Genomic DNA, 13,589 nt, shown 5'->3' with positions numbered 1-13,589 from the left:
TGCTGAATTCTCATATTAAACTATGGTGACAAGAAGGCAGTGGGATAAAATATTTAAAGTGCCAAAAGAAAATGATTGCTAGCCCAGAATTTTATATACCAGTGATAATATGCCTTTTCATTTCATACCAGTGAAAATGTATTTCAAAAATGTATTTCAAAAATGAGGGAGATACGGAGGATTGTGAGATGACAGAGTAGGGAACTTCAGGATTCAGTCCTTCCACCAAAACAATTGTTGAACAAGCCAAAACTGTTTGGAAAAACTATTTTGATACTCTAGAGGCCAGAAGTAACTGTGCTGTGTCCAGTGAAGAGCAGGAGTGAGAGGCTGATAAATTATGTTAGAGAACATGTTTATCTTTCCATATGCCTTGTGCAAAGCTGCCATAGGATTCAGCCTATGGATAGCTTGCTGGTGAAAGAAAGGGATAAAAAAAACAAAGAAAATATATGCAAATGGGAATTCATAAAAGTTAAAGCATTTGTGCATGAAAAGACTTCATTTAGAAAGTATATCATGAAAGAACAAAATAGGAAAAAATATATGAGGGCAAATATATTATATGGTTTGCTACTACTCCACAATGAAAAGTCAAACAACTAAAATAAAAATCTTGTATAAAATGTCCAAATAAAAAGTCTTGAATAATTTTTTTCCAAATATGATATCTCAATGGCTGAAAAGTATGTGAAAAGATGCACAATATCATTAGCAATTAGGGAATTGCAAATCAAGGCAACAATGAAATACTATTTCACATGCACTGGAATAGCCATTATTAAAAACACAGAAAATAACTAATGTTGGAGAAGATGTGGAGAAATAGGAACACTTAATCATTTTTGGTGGGAATGTAGAGAGGTACAGCCACTGAAGAAAACTGTTTTGCAGTTCCTCAGAAAGTTAAGTATAGAATTACCATTGATCTGCCAATCCCATTTCTTGGCAAAGAACCAAAGGATTGAAAGCAGGGGCTCAATCATATATTTGTGCACTCATGCTCACAGCAGAATTATTCACAATTGCTGTAGGATGGAAGCAATCCAATTATCCATCAATAGATCAAAATTCGTATGTATTATATATATTACATCACATGTATATATATACATATATATATATATATATATATATATATATGATGTAATATTACTCAGCCATGAAAAGAATGATGTTTGATAACACGGATCAAACTTGAAGACATCGTGTTGAGTGAAATAAGCTGGGCACATCAGTGCAAATATTGTGTGCTCACACTAATACAAAATATTAGAATAAGCAAATTCATAGAATCAGAATCGAGAACACTTGTTACCAGTGGCTGGGGTCAGGATAAAGAATGAGGAGTAAATGCTTAATTGTACAGAGTTTCTGTTTAGGTTAAAGGATGAGTTTTGGTAATGGAAGCTTCCAATGGTAGCACAACATTGGCAATGTAATTACTACCACTGAATTATATATTTGAATGTGGCTGAAGGGAAAATTTAAGTTGTATATATGTTACTAAAATAAAAATAAAATGAAAATGAACAAATGTCTGCACAACACAGTGACCTCTAATGCAAACTATGGGCTATAGTTACAGTATTAGTTAATCTGGTAGTATAATCTATTTTAAAACATTTACCGCAGTAACATAAATTATTAATAGGGAACATTGTGGAGGGAGGCTAGATGGAAATTGTGTATATTTTCCATTATTTGTCTGTAAGCCTACACTTTTTCTAATTAAAAAAAATGTTGTCACATACCTGCTTGATAACTCATAAATGCCAGTACAATTGTGAAAGTTAAACAAATATATAAAGTACTTAAAACACAATTTGGTACATTGTAAAAACTGAATACCTACCGTCTCTATAGAGCTAAATGTACTCACTGTTACACTAGTATTTTATATAAAATAAGTCACATACTTCTATTGTAAGCCATGAAGGGTAACTACTATTACAATTTCACTTGACATTTTAGTAGTATAAGAAATATGCATTATAGGAAGTGCAAGTGATTTGTTCAAATAACATACATTGAAAGTGTCAAACTAAATTTGGACTCAGAGTTTGAATTCATATTTTTTATATTTAAGTACTTTATCAAACTGCCTATTTTCATTTCTATATAGGTCTTACAGCATATTTTGAATTCAGTCATAATTAAAAACTGATCTTCCTATGGTTATCACAAAGTCAGCAGGACTATATATGGACACTATACTGCTACAAAAATCATTATTCTGGTGACATTAGTGGAACCTGAACAATTGAAGAAACTAAAATAGTGTTCTGGAAATCACACTAGTAGCAACTAGAAGCAACAAGTAGTTTGCCTGTTCCCTATATATATATTCAGACTTTACACACTAAAGTAGGTTTTCATACTGCTAAAAGTTATAGAGTGCTCTATTTTTCACTTTATATCCCTAACTAATTATTTTTTTGCCTTCTTTGTATAATTCTATAATGGTGTGACTTTTTTTTGGGTCATTGAACTAAGAAAAAGTGGAAGTACACTGACATCACCACTCATTTTATTTATATTAATTCAGCACTGATAATGATTAATTTTTCAAATTAGTTGAATTATTTGTGATTTCATTAATGAAAATAGGCACCTGATTTATTTTTACATAATAGTTAAAATATCCCCCAAAACAAAAAATCAATAATGTATGTGATATATGGATTCACATTTTTACTAAAAAATATGGAATCATACTAGCTTCCTATAATCATGTTACTATGTTCTCTTGCCAATAATTTGATACTTTTTAAAATGCATTACCATAATAAACAGCTGTGATGGTTAAGTGTATGTGTCAATTTGGCTAGATTAAAATGTCCAGTTGTTTGGTCAAGCAAGTCCTGGCATAATTGTTATTGAGAAGAAAGTGCATGGATTGAAATCATCAGTAAGTTGAGTGCATCTATGATTGATTACATCTACAATCAACTAAAGAGATTGCCTTCAGTAATGAAAGAAGTTTCATCTAGTCAATTGAAAGCCTATAATGAGAAATGATAATTCTAGCAGTCAGAAGGGAGATTTTCCATGTCTACTTCAACCAACCAGCTTCTCCTATGAAACTCATTGAAAAACTTCATCAGAGTTCCCAGCTTATGACATGCCCAATGGAATTGACTTGCCTATCCCCACAGTCATACCCAATTATTATAACAAATATCATATTTACTCTATATGTATATATCTACATATCTATATCTCTCTCTCTCTCTCTCTGTATATATATATATAGTCTTCTGCTAGTTCCGTTTCCCTGGAGAACTTTGAATAATATCACCTATTTATTTATGCTCATACACATGGCACATTGGGGTAAAGGGTTCAGACACTCCTCAATACCCAGGGATTATGCCCCACCCCGTGAGAACACTGGGGTTGTAGTCTTTCCTGAGTAATTTGGTGGAAGGCCCTCCATCCCTAAACTGAGACATACTCAGCTTTTTCATACAATGGGTGGAGTGCTTTCTTGACCCAAGATGTCTTTGGTGCAGAACTCAGTTTCCATGGTGCTGCCCTTAAAGTGATTTTTCCTTCAATCCATCTCTTTTCTGTCCATTTTATACCATGACAGCAGTGATTCTGTTTATACATATCTCAAAAAACTACTCAGTTTTGCAGGTAGCATACATGGTTTCAAACCATCAGAGCAAGAGAGACAGAAAGAGAGAGAGCAGACCTTGTTATGTGGCAGAGAAGTCAAGGTCTCTGGTAGCCTGTCTTCAGGAAGAAAGCTTGATAAAGACTAGATTTGGACATATTCTCAGCCTCAAAACTGTAAGCTAATACATTCCCATTGTTTAAGCCAACCCATTTCATGATACCAGTTTTAAGCAACCTAGAAACCTAAAACAGACTTTGCTACCAGGGGAGGGTTGCTGGCATTACAAATACCACAAGTATGAAGTAGCTTTGGAATTGGATAATGGGTTGAGGCTAGAATAATTGTGAAATGCTTGACAGAAATGCCTGGTTTGCTTTTGGGAGACATTGGTAGAAATATGAATGCTTAAGGTACTACTGATGAGGCCTTAAATGGAAATGATGAGTGTATCAATGCAAATTGGAAGAAAGGCTATCTTTGCTTTAAAATGGCAGAAAACTTGATGAAATTGAGTTCTGATGTCAGATGAAAGACAAAACTTAAAATTTATGAGCTTGGATATTTTGCAGAGGAGATTTCCAAGCTAAGTGTGGAAAATTTGGCCAGGTTTTTCATTATAGCTTATAGTAAAATGTGAGAGGAAAGGGATAAGCTAAGAACTGAACTCCTGAGTATAAACAAATCATAAATTGATGATTTGGAATATTATAAGCTTCTGGAAAACAAGTCTATAGAAAAATAGTTCTCCATGTGAGGGTTTAACAGAAGATGGATCTAGAAATGGCTACTTCAGTGCAAGTCAGGATTGGAGGTGCAGTTATGTAGGAAACATCGGTGGAACATTGGAAATAAAATGATTACATCCTAGAAACTGAAAATAGTCATGCAGGAAAATTTCCCTTCACTGATTTTAATTACACAGGTACTTGTCTAATAATTTTAAGAAATGCATACTTTAAGGAAACTGAATTTTAGTTTTTGTTACTGGGTCAACTTGCATTAACTCATATGTTTTCCAGAATCTTCTCCCCTAGTTAAGTTGTGAGGGCAAATTTCTTCATTTTTGCTGATGCTGATTTTAATTGTATTTTTATTCCCATCTCTTTTTATTTTTCTTTGGGGGGGGGGCATAGAGATAAACTGAGGCAAAAATAAAATTCTGATTTAAAAAGCCAATACCTATATTAATTTTATATGCGCATATATTTGTAAAGTTTTCCTTTTATGAGCCTTCACATCATGTGTTCATATCTATGATTTTATATTTAATTTGGGGAACAGAATGTTATAGTCAACATTTAGCCTATGTAAGTTTTGTTAATGGATTTATAAAGATTTGGGGTAGGGGTGGAAGCAAGGAATGGAATGTCTTCAGAAAAGACAGCAACATTCAAATAAGTCTACTTGAGGATATTTCTGGTAAAAATAATGGTGGGGCAAGAAGTAGAAATATCCTTGTAGATATCCTACATCACATCTGTTTAAAACAAATATTTTAGCATCTCTGATCATGGGTTCTATGCCAGTTTGAATATGTTGTGGAATCCAGAAAAGCCATGTCCTGTAATCCTCATTTAATATTGCTGGGTGGGTATCTGTTTGATTGTTTCTATGGAGATGTGACACACCCAATTGATAGCTTCCAAGGAGATGAGTCTCCACCCATTCAAGGTGGGGTAGAGCCCTTTAAGAGGGAACAATTTTAGAAAAAGCTTCAGAGCCAAGAAAGCCCACACATCTAGAGACCTTTGGAGATGAAAAAGGAAAACAACCCTGGGTGAGCTTCATGAAGCAAGAAGCTGAGAGAGATAGCCAGCAGACTGTGCCATGTACCCTTCTAGCTGAGAGAGAAACCCAGAACTTCATCCGCCTTCTTGAACCATGGTATCTTTCTCTGAATGCCTTAGATTTGGACAATTTCTTAGCCTTGTCTTAATTTAGACATTTTCACATCCTTAGAACTATAAACTTGTGATCTAATAAATTCTCCTTTTTAAAAACCATTCTGTTTCTGGTATACCCCATTCCGGCAACTTGAAAATTAGACCAGGCTCCGCCCATCTTTTTCAGTTACAGGATGCTTCACCAATGTCTAAGTCAACATCAGTATTCTTTCAGCAGTAATATTTCCCCATTTATCATTTTAAGCCACTTTTGCACCAACATGTTTATAAACAACAATTCTCTCAGTTGTTTAATGGCCCACTTTGTTGTATCAAATGTCTTATATTTGCTACCATTTTGCCATGGAAGTGATATACTGACTACATGTATGTTCCCTATATCTTCTTTTATGCCTTCAGATAAAGTTCACAATCTCTTAATAGATAAAAATAAGCATTTTCTTACTCTTTTGCTCCACAAATAATCTCTACGAGAAGACTGTCTCTACCATAAATTTAAGCTTTAATTAGGAGGCCTTGAATCTCCTTTATATGTTTTGATGGATTTATGACTCCCACTATGGAAGTGAACCAAACCATGCAGAGCTAATCTTCCTAGCAGAAATAACCCTATAGCACAGGACGAATGAAAGACACCAAAGTAATAGAGATTCCCTATGTTCTTCATCAAATGTGCGGGGAAGTGTCTAACCCATGAAAAAAAAAAAAAAACACATAATATTAAACGGAAGTACTGTTTTGTATACCAAATAATGTCTTAAAATCATGCCACTTACAGAGGGTTGTATATGAATTCAATCTTGGCTTTTAAACTTTAAAACATAATTTTTTTCAAAATAGATTTTACTGGTCACCATTTTTATGATAGGGATATGATTTTTTACCTGTTATTAAAAATTTCATAACACCATAGCAGAATTGCATAGTTTGTTAACCTTTGATATTTAAAAGCTATGTGAAAGTATTATGTTCTTTTCCCCCAAATAATCCCATTATCTGTCTCTTAAAAGAGTATCAAATGCTATCCCAGGAGCAATGCAGTGATTCCTATGTGTGAAGAATGAACACTCCTTAGAAATATTTTATGACATTTAAATATTTGAGGATAAGGACAAACTAAAAAATAATACTGGAGAGAAAATGTTTAAGTTTGATACAAATTTTAGATGTTTAACTTCATGAATTATATTTCTCTTTTAAATTTCCATGGTCCTCTTGGGATCATCTCCAAATTGGACACTTCGTATTTCCAAAATTCCCCATGAGAATTATCCAATATTACATGGATATTGAGGCCACTGCATAAGGTCACTTTGTGCAGTTTTCATTCCATGCATATTTCCCCGTATCTTGCCTAGCTGAAATCCATATTATTGATTTTTTCACTGAAAACACAGTTAATTATAATACCAAAGTAATTTTCTTTCATTTCTACAAATATGTGAAGATTCTATCCCCTTTTACCAGTCTATATACCCTAAACTTACCACTACCCTAACTTCTAATAAGATAATTGTGTTTACTATGAAATTTATGTAATTGATTTCATATATTATGTGCTATTGTAATGTGTTTGCATTTGAGGATTTTGGAGATAACTAAGAAAAGATTTGACCATTAAATGGCAATAACATTCAAGGTGTCATGGTCAGGCTCCTGTGTCAACTTGGCTGGGGGGTGGTGCCCAGTTGTCTGGTTGGGCAAGCACTGGCCTGTTTGTTGCAATGAGGGCATTTCATGGACTTAAATCAAGAACATATTAGTGTCATACACAGCTGATTGCAAATGTAGAGGAAGCAGTCTTCTACAATGAGCGATATTTTATCTAATCATCAGAAGGCTTTTAAGGAAGATTCAGAAGAGACAATCACTGTCCCTGCTTCAGCCAATCAGCCTTTCCTAAGAGTTCAGAGGACCTTCATTGGAGCTGCCAGCTCATGGCCTGCCCTACAGATCTTGGACTCTTCTATCCCCATGGTTGCCCAGCCAGCCTCTCCTGAGAGTTCATTGAGAAACTTCATCAGAGCTGCCAGCTCGTGGCCTACCCTGCAGACCTTGTACTCTACATCCCCACAGTTATGTGAGGCACTTTTGTAAATTTCACATTTACAGGTGTCTCCTGCTGATTCTGTTTCTCTAGAGAACTCTAGTTAATACAGAAGGTATTTTTGAGGGTCCTGCTGCATTAAACAGGTTTGCATGTGAGGGGAGCTCCCTTACAGCAGGAAATCTTCCAGTAACCTGTGGCATAAGGGAACCACCAGTGGGGAATTAGAGAAAGGGACAGCTCTCAAACTCCTGAAGAAGGGAAAGAAAGGAGAGTGAGAGAGCTTACATGGCAAGGTAAGTATAGAGTGAACAGGATTGGGAAGCCTCTGGTTCAAAGAGCTCCAAAGACTTTCAGCAGTAAGTGCAAGGGCTTCTCTAATCAACTGAAAACAAACACTGGGATAAACCAGACAAAGTTTGACAGGGTACGCAAAGGAGATAAATTCCAAATAGCTATTTTTTATTCCAAATGGCTGAATAACTTTGACTTTGAGTTTGGTGCCACCAGGTTTTACAAATGGACCAAAAAACTATTAAAAAGTAAATAGTACTCAAAAGCCAGCTTTAATTCATTTATACAACTATATTTACAACACAACTATATATATATATATATATATATATATATATATGTATATAAAAATATTTTTGTTTAACTTTTTTCCCTCAACTTTATTTGTGTGAGATTTATTCCTTTGTATGAATGTGTTTTTTTTATTTTCATGTAGCTATGTCTCATTCATTCTTATTGATGCGTGTTATACATGGAATGAATTTATGTTCGTAATATAATTAATTAATAATATTTATTTTAATTTTTAATTTTATGAAATTAATAAATGTCTTACAGGTTGCATGAAAAATTGTTAGTGTTGCCAAAACATCTGTTATTTTTTTCCTAAATTAAATTTTAAGGTTATAAAATTTACAGAAAAGTGCAGAAATATTTGGCACATTTTCTTGTGTTCTCTTTTTCTACATGAGCATACACATATATTTATATAATAAATGTACATGTATGTATTTATGTATGGGTTGTTTTGTTATCTTGAAACATTTCTGTGTTAAATTGTTGATAACATTATCTTTAACCCTGTACACTTTGGCATGTTTCTACTAAGGGAAGAAATAAATTTTCTTATGTATCCAGAACAGCATTATTACATGCAAAAAGTTGAGGATAATACAGAACTCTTTTGTCATATAAAGCTCATATACAAATTTCTCCAATTAGTCCATATTGTTATTTTTCTTTATAGTTTTGTTGTCTTTCTTTTTTTTTTTTTCTCTGAGGGAAGTGGGGGCAGGATTTCATTTCAGATACTGACCCGCAATTAAATATCATGATGACTCAGACCTTGACTCTAAAACACTGCTTCTGTTTTCTTTTCCTTTTCATCTTTTATTACATTAACATTTTTGTGTCCTGACACATTTGATGAAAACAAAATAAACAAGGCAAGGATAATGGGAAAATAAAGTTCCCTCTGAAAATCAAATCATTTTAAGAAAGAGTTGTATTATAAGAAGCAAAACATTTTTTTCAGCCCCTTGGTATAAATAGTTACCACTGAAAAGGGTGTTTAACTTCTCTGAAAATAAGAGTAGAAAAGAAAAAACAAATCTGAGGTACACTGATGATTGATGTCATTCAACCTATGGTAGCTGCTGAGTTACCTACCAGAGCGTCCCTTGGGCTTCTCATCAACTCAGGATTCTGTGTCTTGGCACATGTGCTTTGTCTATCCTTCAGGTAAGTTCAGGTCCAATATCTTGGATCTTAGAAAACCTGAAAACGGCACTATAAATACAGTTGGAGCAGGAAGAACAGATGTTCTATGAGTTTTGTCTTTAAGGATATGATTCTTAACAAATATAGCTAAGAATTATTTTCTTCAGCACACTCAATAACAAAATAAGCAATGTAAAATATAATCTTGTACTTATTTTTATCTTTGCATCATTAGTATTATATACTGTTCCCTAGATGCTGGTTCTGTTTATTCACAAAGAAAATGTGAGTCTTTATTATGTTCTGATAATCTCAACTTTTTATTTGATAAAACAGGAGAATTTAGGACCATTTTGAGTCAAAGTACTGTAACAATGATACACTTCGCCTTCATTCGGTTTAAATTAGCATTTTTCAAGATATGCCATTCATTTGTTTTCTTTATAATTGTTTTATATTTGCATATAAGAATCTTAGTTGTCCTTTTTTAAATTTCTGGCTTCAAACTAATGTTCCAAAGAATGAAAACAAATTTGAATCCTCTAATGAAAATTCATATGAACAACATATCATAAGAAGAATAAACACAATGGTAATATAGTTCTCTAGAAGGGGAAAAAGCATTTCACAATAACATTAAATTTTTAATGGGGTTTATTTGGAGTTTTCTACTCTTACTTTATGTAAACATAGTTATAAGCCCTTTATTTTTCTTTCATTTGAATTACAGATTCTGTGTTAAGTCAAAATCTGAGATACTTTGCTATATAATGTTAACTTTTTTTCTTTATTGAATGATACTCCAAATGTTAATAAAAAACTACATGATGTGTACTACTGTGAACATCGGAGAGTCAGCCAATGTGCAGGTAAGTAAGGAGCAAAACTCCTCCAGATTTAAGCAATAATGACACTTTTTTCAGTCAGGCCTTTCACTTGTATGCATTCTTAGCTAGTTCTTATGACCTACAAGATATTAATTAAAGAGGTAGCCATGTTATACTTTTGGTGATTAAAATTACCTAATTTTTAAAAATAGTAATAGATATAAAGATATTATCTGGTTAAGTACTATCTGTTGTCTTAATGTTAAAAGAGGATATTCTGTTGAAATAGGTATCAAAGACATGATTTGATATCTGGGATTTCAAAATGATAGAATGGGGATAGTGTGGGTGGGGGATGGGGAAGAAACAAGCGTAACTATGTGTTGACAATTGTTGAATTGGATGATGACTGCACAAGGCTTATAATACTATTTTTTCTACTCTTGTTTATGTCTGAGATTTTTCTGTTACAGGTTTAAAGATGTTCTGGATGAGTGTGATATGGAATAAAGGTAGCTTAAAATCTCCATTTAGAGCAAGGGTGTTCCTCAGTGAAGAATTATATGAACTCTCCTTGGATCTTTGAAACCAGCCTCTGACTCGAATGCTTTGTTTTCACTCTTAATGTAAATACTTCACAGTAATAATTCTCAAAATAATTGTTTTGCCTTTCAATGATGCTGACCCCTATGATAATTAATTAAAATAAAGAACATGAAGTTGTACATTATTGGGAGACTTTTTTCCATGATAATAACACAACATCAAGTCGGTCAATGAGAGATCAGGAAGGAGTGTAGCAGAAGAAACAATCAGGAACAGAAATTGTATAAAATGGATGAGGAGAAATATGGAACAAGAAATAAATATTTTGAAAAAAAACAGGCAAAATTATATATATATATATTTGGGCAAACTTCTGCTTTTCTATGCTTTTCAAGTAATAACAACCCTTCATTCTGCTTGTTTTTGAAGACTCAAGAATAGAGCTTGTTGAGCTATATGAGAGTTTGCACATAGTAGTGCCATAAAAATGTAGGGAGAAGGAGATCAAATTATTTGGAGAGATTCATTGACTTCTTAAAATATATCTTAGTTCTAGCAAATGTTTTAATGAAAATAAAACATCCTCGACTTGGGAGGTGCTTTTTTTAAAAAATTTGGCCCAAAGAATTCCTCTCAGTTTTGTCTTATTTTGAGGTCTCTAGCTATCATTCTCCTGCCAATTATATGCTAGTCCTAGGGACACTGCATCCCTATTTATGCTTAAGGCCAAACTATTCTTGCCAATTAGTAAGGGCTACTTCTAGATTAGGATCATATAAATGAGAGTATATATATATATTAAGACTGTATATACGTTGTAAGCATTAACCTGAAGGCAAATATTTAAGTCTGGCCAAGACATCTGGTCACCTTATAAGAAATTTCTCTCTCCTTTGCCATATTAATAGTTATTTCACTTCAGATCAGTATACATTGCAGGTCCAGCCTACTCAATTTAAATTTAGCCATCAGGATTCCCATGGTAGTGTCCTGGCTGCCTTCCCAGGATGTGTTATTGGTGACCTATTGTTCTCTTCTTTAAAATACAAAGTTAATTATGACTAGTTGGAGTCTCTAATGATATCTGATGACCTTTGAGACATCATACAGACCTCTGCTATTCATCTAATGAATAAATGAGATTTTGAAGGAGAAAGTATTCTTTTAAAAAATTGCCAGATCAGGCCAGGGGAAGCTGAATCATCCTTTCTGATGAAATGAGATTGCAGAGAGTATATCTGTGAGAACTCACATCATTGCAACTGGATTAATTATGTGTAATTTCAAGAGAATGGAACACCCCTTCACCTTTGACTTTGAATTAAATGTGAACTGGGGTGATAAGGCTGAGAAGAGAAAAGAGAATTCTGGCCCAGATTTTCAAAGGTTTATATGATTTCCCAATTCCAGGTTAGATTCGTTTTATTGGTCAATCTGGTTCGATTTCCATCAGATATGAGAAACAATTTGAAGAAAATTTATTAAACATCATTTTAGGTTTAAAGTGCTCCATGCATAAATATATTTAAATATATTTATTTGGTCATGAAAAATGTTTTTTTATTGATCCTGAGTTTTAGAATACAACACAGCAATAAATTTAACAGGTGGATTCATCTTTAATGATATTTAAACATGTGATTGTAGAATTAGCAATATACTTATAATCCCATTTAATAATTATACAAATATTCATGGTATTTGCTATTGATAAATGCTGATCTCTTATTATGATACATGTTTTCTTTGTTATAGACTAAAATGTTTATTTAAGGGAAGGTATTTTTATTTAAGATATTTCAAGATGATGGAATATAGCTAATTTGTCTTAAATAAAAAATAGCAAAACTATTTTTAAAGTTTCCATTTTTTTAGAGTAAACAAATATATATTAAAAAGTAAGTGTAGTTTATTCATCATTACCTAAAATTTATTTATACTTACACTTCCAAGATAATGATAAATCTAGAATTTTGAATAACATAGACAAAAAATAAATATGCACTTATCTGTTTTTACTGTAATTCTGTTTGGATACATGATCTATAATAAAAATTAAATTAATGAGGAACCAATTGATAAATCTACTGCCTCAAAATATGGCATTTAATTCTGAAATAAGAGGGTCTAAGTGAGATTTTGAACAAGAATGAAAGAAAATATAATACACATAAAATGATTAGCATATAATGAAATTTAATGAGTAAAAAAGTGATAGATGAAACAATAGGGAGAAAAGAAAAATTATCAGTAAAGCAAAAGAATATTGGGCTGATAAATTCTTCCCGGTACTCTTCTGCTACCAAGTAATAGTAAGACTTTCTATTTCAATTCATCACTTGTCAAAACACAATTCATTGAATGAAGATTGGCAGGTTCTGTCTTCAGGAGGGTTCTAAACTAATTCAGTTTGGTGGAAGTGACTCTAGACAGTGTGTTTTTGGTTTGGGATACCTAGGTGTCAGTTGACAACACGTATTCAGTTGTCTAAAGGAAGTAGTTTTGTGTTAATTCAGGATACAACACAACATCATGAGTTATGAGATCATCTATTTTTGGAAACATTGGGTTATGAGCTAGATCTAGCACATGAACAGAATAAAGTTAACAGTAATTGTGAAGATTTAGAGATTGACTGGTTTCTGTATGCTTTATTAGCTGTAAATAAAAGAAGTTTGGGCAAGTCAAATATCAACTCAAGTTATTTTGTGAAAGTGAGAAGGCCTTCATAGTAATATTAATGAGACCTTTAAATTTTTCAGCCACAGGGCAGGCTGTTACAATCCTAGATTAACCACAAAAGTGAGAGAATCATAAAGAAAACTGAATGTAGAAATTTGACAGATCTCCTTTCAGTCTGATAGAGAATGAGTGAGACACTTGGACGGCTGTGCCTGAAATACTTG

The sequence above is a fragment of the Tamandua tetradactyla genome, chromosome 10 (assembly GCF_023851605.1).
Source record: "Tamandua tetradactyla isolate mTamTet1 chromosome 10, mTamTet1.pri, whole genome shotgun sequence".
Lineage (NCBI taxonomy): Eukaryota > Metazoa > Chordata > Mammalia > Pilosa > Myrmecophagidae > Tamandua > Tamandua tetradactyla.
The sequence above is the reverse complement of the archived record's forward strand: the minus strand, read 5'-3'. Positions refer to the sequence as shown.